At 38.5% G+C, this 6,396-nt stretch overlaps 1 pseudogene; it reads left to right on the forward strand.

Annotated features, from left to right (window-relative positions):
* The first annotated feature begins 1,439 nt into the window (after positions 1 to 1,439).
* LOC149222319 (casein kinase II subunit alpha pseudogene) lies at positions 1,440 to 2,031 on the forward strand (annotated as a pseudogene).
* The last annotated feature ends 4,365 nt before the right edge of the window (positions 2,032 to 6,396 follow it).

Raw genomic sequence — 6,396 nt, forward strand, 5'->3', positions numbered from 1 at the left:
CTCATTGTTATATACTCCACTTCCACAAAGCTCAGTGCCACAGATTTCTGCTTCCTATTATACTAGGAAACAACTCTCGATCCCATGTTGAAGCAACACCCTGAAGTGTTTTTTCTGTCTGTTATCACTGAAAATTCTGTTGCCAAATTTTTTTTGCCTAGCTTAAAGACAGGGTGTTTTCGCAGCGCATAATTTTTTTTTAGCAGTTTCGCAGCGCTACCTGTTTAGGTGATTTCGTAGCGTGCTACGAAATTGGGGATTTGTTCGAATCCATAGCAACTGTCATGCGAAAGAACTCTGGGGTGGATGCATTTTACAGGTGGCATGTTCTCAAGCTCCTGCGTGTATGCTTGTCATCAGTTCTGAATCTGAAGGGAAAAGTCTGAAGTGATTGCACTACCGAGTTCCTTAGTGTAGCGTTCTGTTTTTCAATGCAAAGTGATGTACTTTGAACAGGTACTTGAACTTCTTAAAAAGAATCCTGAATGTCTATCAGATTTGGAATCATCTAAAGAAGGCCGTGATGAAGCTGATATAAATGATGAAGTGCACTACCTGATTCGAGATCTGGTAATGCATATGCATGAACAGGAGCAAGACCTAAAGAATAACATTTTTGTTAAATAAATATATGGACAGCTATTACAATGATGCTAATGGATCAGCTGGTTCTTCGTATCATACAAAGACACTTATAGCAAATTTTTGTGCAATTCTGTTTTGGCAACGGATTTTGAAGGACTTAACATCAGCAGAGGATTTGAGTAAACAGCTAGGGTAGCTTTTCAGTGAAGAGCAGATTTATTGGATTGATCATTGCCTTGGAAAGGAATTAGTGCAGAATCTGTTAGTAGTTCGGTGCGCAAACCCCTTTGGAATCGAGATAACATTGATAACGTTCAGATTGTCTTTAGGGAAGATTTTGGAACAGAAGGTCGAGGTGGATACTTTGATGAATACGGGATTATTTGTGATATCATTCAAAATCATCTACTGCAGATTCTTTGTTTGATATTTATGGAGAAGCCAGTTTTTCTTTACCCTGAGCACACTCGGAATGACAAAGTCAAGGTCCTTGAATCTGTTCAACCTATAAGAGCTGAAGATGTAGTTCTTGGACAGTATGAGGGCTATACAGAAAATACCAACAGAGGAGAGAAGAAATCTTGTCAATCAGATCGAAGGATTTCCATGAATTTGCTGATGCATTGGAAGCTGTGAAACAGAGAGGTGTTATGGTCGCAGTTGCATCTGCTGATGATGTGGCGCAAGGGCTGAAGTTATATTGACAGATGTCGTTAAAGATGAGTTTGCATTAAATAAAAAACAAATGGAGGCGGGTTCTAAGCCGGTGCCTCCCATTGCAAAGAAGGTGAAGAGCCTTTTGTTTCATTACTCAATAATTCAGTCACGACAGCTCTTCCAGCATGTAATTTTCGCATCTCCGGCAAGAAACCGAAACAGAAAAGGCAGAGGGTTTTGAGATCGATTCACCTTACTTGCACTGCAAAAGTGATCAGGAAGACTATGAGGTTGTGCGAAAAGGGGGCAAGTACAGCGAGGTTTTTAAGGGTGTCAATAGCATTAACAATGAGCGATGCGTTATCAAGATCTTGAAACCTGTCAAGAAGAAGAAGATCAAGAGAGAGATCAAAATATTGCAAAACCTTTGTGGAGGTCCAAATATTGTGAAGCTGCTTGATATAGTTCGGGACCGGCAATCTAAAAACTCCTAGCTTGATTTTTGAATATGTAAACAACACAGATTTCAAAGTCCTTTATCTGACATTATCGGATTATGGTATTCGATACTATATTTATGAGTTTTTAAAGGCTTTAGATTACTGTTACTCCCAGGGAATCATGCATCGTGATGTTAAGCCACACAATGTCATGATAGACCATGAGCAGAGGAAACTTCGTCTCATAGATTGGGGCCTTGCAGAATTTTATCATCCTGGCAAGGAGTATAATGTTCGGGTTGTATCAGGGGTTTCACAGTCAACAAGATATGTATGCAGGGCCTCATGAAAGGGTAGGTACAATTTGCATGAGTCAAGTACAGTGAGAAAATAGAAATAACAGTACTTTTGAGCCGAAAGAGTTCAAGGAATGATTCAGACTTGTGTGTATGGCAACAGAAGAAGTTGATAAAGTCTTCTTGTTGATTGTATTGGATGGGCAGACCAGCATCATAACATACAACTTTTATGCCTTTGGATAAGACAGAAAATTACATTAACTGTAAGAAATAGCAGCAAAAGGAGATGTAGGTTCATGATGTTTCTGTGCATACATCGGTTTTGGGAAAACCACATATTCTATATGATTATAATGACAGATCTCAGAAAGTTGATTAAGACACTCAGGCTCTCAGAGTTATGGCCAAAGTTATATTGGACTGCCTTGTTTATATACCTTCAGAATTCCGCACCTTTGCTGCAAATATATTTTGGTCAGGGTTGAGTACTTTAACAGCAAATGCATCTCAAGTACTTTTACAGGAATGTGCTGGCTATCATGAATGTGTTATGCTGCATGAACTCGGTTTTTCCATGGGTACTATTAATTGGATAAAGGATTATCAACTTTGTTCACTTGATGCAGAACATTCTAGCATGTCTGAAGAATGCCGTGAACTAAACAGCAGCTATTCAATTTTGTGAGGAGTTTAGAGGAAGACTGTGTTTTTTTTAAATCACACAGCAGTTTCGTAGCGTGCTACGAAACTGCTGTAGGTGATGTTTTCAATGCAGAATAAACAGTTTGACCGGGAATGTTAGAAGAGAGACACCTGTACATCAATACAGCCTACAGCTCATCTGGAGACATGGTGTTTGGTAGCAGCGTTCCATACTTTGAATTATTAAAGAGTTGGGAACATGCTGCTACATTTTCGGAGGATGGTAGGAGACAGGGACCTTAAAAATAGGTGTTTTGATCCTGATGATAAATGATCCATCAGCGCTTACAGGTATCCAAAGTCAGCGTTCCTTGCATCTGTAGCTCAATCATCTTGAGCCTAACCAACAAAAGACAGCTATCAAAGATCAAGAAAGGAATCAGGCATACGAGGAGAGATGAAGTTAGAGTTTTAGTATGATTAGGACTCTTTGTAATTACAGCACAATACTTTATGTATTTAATAAGTTTGTTTAAAAATAGATAAGGTTAGTTAATGATAGACCATCGAGCTCCCCTCATGCTGGAGGAGGAGACTCAAGGTAGTTTTAGTTTTGTTTTCCTATATATAGGAGAAACTCTGATGTAAGTAGGGTTGGAGATTTATAAAAGAAACAGAGTTTTTATATTGGCTAATGTAAAAGACTTTTGACAGTAATAGAAAGATTACTTTTTCTTCCCAAGATTCATCTTGTGTTCAAAGGCTCAGAATATATGTGGTTTTGTCTTTATCCTTTCTGTTTTACAGCTCAATAGACATGCAATCACTCTGAATTCACCTAGTGCTCAGACTTCCTGTGTATGTTTATGAGTTGAGGTTCTTTTTGAGAAATGTTCTGAGTGTTTAAACATTATATGCCTTGGCTTCCATGATTGAGTAGTTAATAGTTTACTGCAGAGGTGTTTGACTCCATGAGCCCAATGGAAGAAGTGTTATTTTGTTGTTCCAACCAGCTTATTTTCATGTACTGTTTGAAGAGTTAGCCATCTTTTCTTGTTATTAATCCATATCAAAAATCTGTGAGAGAGCCCTCTCTGACTAAGGAGGCTAAGCCTTAGTCTAAAGCCTGGTTTGAAATAGTTGCATGAGATCTTGCTAAGTAGCAGCCCTTAGTACACGATTTTGTGATAACACTATCCACAGTATTGCCTGCCTAGTCTACATTAGTATAACCCATCAACCTAACGCTGTCACCTCAAGTATATCTGATCCCATACTCGATTGTACCTCGCAAATAACACAACAGATGATTCATTATTGTCTAGTGTACCCTCTTTGGTTCAACCATGAACTGACTCAGAGAGTTTATCACAAAGGATATATCTATCATGGTGTTGACCAAATACGTAATAGAGCCAATCAACTACTTGTATAATGTGTGGTACACATCCTTATCCTTATATGCATTTACCTTCCTCCAATTTGTTATCATGGGTGTATATGCTCTGGAATATTCCATCCTGAATCTCCTTAGGATCTCAATATAATATTCCCCTTTTCCAAGGAAAATATCCCCATCTGTCTGCCACACCTCCATGCCTAAAAAGTAGTGCATTATTCCAAAGTCTTTCATCTTGAACTCCATTTCAAGATCCCTCTTGCGTTCTTATATGCCCCAATGATATTATTAAGGACTAGTCGTCCATATATATAACATGAATGGGTACGTCACCCCAACCATAAAATAATACAGGTTCACATCTACCTCACTCTTCACGAAGCCCATCCCCTACAAGCATCTATCGATGCGCTCATACCACGCCCTAGGAGCCTGCTTGAGCTCATACAATGCTCTCTTCTATCATCACACATGGGTCTCACTATTGTGTGCTACAAAGCCTTCTGATTTTTCAATGTACACTTCCTCTTCCAACTCACCATTAAGGAACATCATCTTAACATCCATATGATGGATCTACCATCCCATCTAGACTGCAAGTGATATCACGACCCTAATGGAAGTATACCTGGCCATGGGAGCAAATGTCTCTTCATAATCTATTCCCCCCTTCTTATATAACCTCTTGGACTAAAACCTTGCCTTGTATTTCTCGATGCTAATGTCTGCATCGTGATTGATCATATAGATCTAGCGTGATCCAACCACCACCCTATTTATCGATATAGGAACCACCTTTGAAACATCATTCTATATGATCGAGGTGTGTTCCTCGGCCATGGAATCTAGCCAGACTTGCTATTGTGCAACCTCCTGATAGCTGGAAGGATCACTATCCACAAACTGACTCATTAATGTCATGTATCTAGTGTACTTGTCTGGTTTTCTCCACTCTCTTCTACCCATCCTAGGAGTCCCCATAAACTCCTTAGAATCCTTCAATGTCTGCTTCACTTATTGGTTCCTCCTGGAAACTATAAAAGGTGGAATTTAGAATTCCACATCCTCCTGATGCATCTTCCATATCTACTGCATCTATTGCTCCATGTTCTGTGAATTCTCTAGAACATTTGTACCTAATATTCTACTCATACTAGTAACAATAATCGTACTATCATGTCCCTAATTATGCTATTCTACCCTTCAAGCTTTCGTTGGCTACTCATTATGATCAAATACTACTGGAATATATATGTACCTTTGATATGCCTTGTCCTCCATAAATCAAACAACTCTCATGAAAATTATCCTCCTGGTCCCTAGAATAAATATCTGGTATGGCTTTGAAGCCTCACTATACTCAATAAAGTAACCCTTCTTTGTAGTTTAACCCAATTTGGAATGCGTTTCTCCTCTAATGTGACAATAATCCATGAAGCCAAATATTAAGGGGTGGCTGATATATAGCTTCTTTCGAGTAAACACTTCCTCTAGTGTCATTTTTCCCAACGCCTTATATAGAACACTATTCTGATTATACACCACAATACTGCATGCCTCCACCCATAAGTATCTTGGCATATATTGTTCATACAACATGGCCCTCATTACCTCTAATATGGCAGGGGTCTTTCTCTCAGCGACCCCATTTTGCTGGGGTTGTAAGGAATCATCCATTCCCACTTGATGCCATCCATGGTACAAAACTCCTGGAAGGCTTTTCTTGTGTATTCACCTCCATTATCTAAATGAAGAACCTTTATCTTCCTTCCCATCAAATTACCTGCAATAAATTTGAACTATTGGAAGCAATTTAAGACCTCATCCTTGGTCTTCAAGAAGTAAATCCAAGTCTTCAGGGAGAAATCTGTTATCACTTCGTAATTTTTGGGGTTGCAGAAAAAATTACAAAGGTAACCACGAAACCACTTTGGAAACTGGGAATCTAACCCTTTCAGTTTCAGAGAGGGATCTCTCTTTGTGTTTTAGCTTTGTTTAACTAAAGGTATTAGGCTAGCTATTAAGTTCAGGTTTGGGTTTTTTCTGTTGTTGGGTTGAAACTGGGAAGAAAGGCCATTGGGAAAATGGAGTCACAGGTTTGGGATGATCAAATATAAAGTTTACAGGCTAAACTTACAGGGCAGGTTAGGAAAATTCACTGGATCCTTTAAGATTTATGGTGTGAAAGAGAAGAAAAGATTTAGAAATCCAATTAAAAACAGAGCAGTTAAGAATTCTGATTTTAATCTTCAGTGGAAAACATAAAAATTATTCTTAAACCATAGACAGAGTGTACATTCAAACAATTTTTTTTCTTTATCTTCTTAGAATAATTAAGATTTTTAGAATGACATATGAGAATAAAAAGAAAACA

This window comes from Pinus tabuliformis, chromosome Q, assembly GCF_031772625.1.
Source record: "Pinus tabuliformis cultivar Carrire ecotype Pingquan chromosome Q, CPIR1, whole genome shotgun sequence".
Classification (NCBI taxonomy): domain Eukaryota; kingdom Viridiplantae; phylum Streptophyta; class Pinopsida; order Pinales; family Pinaceae; genus Pinus; species Pinus tabuliformis.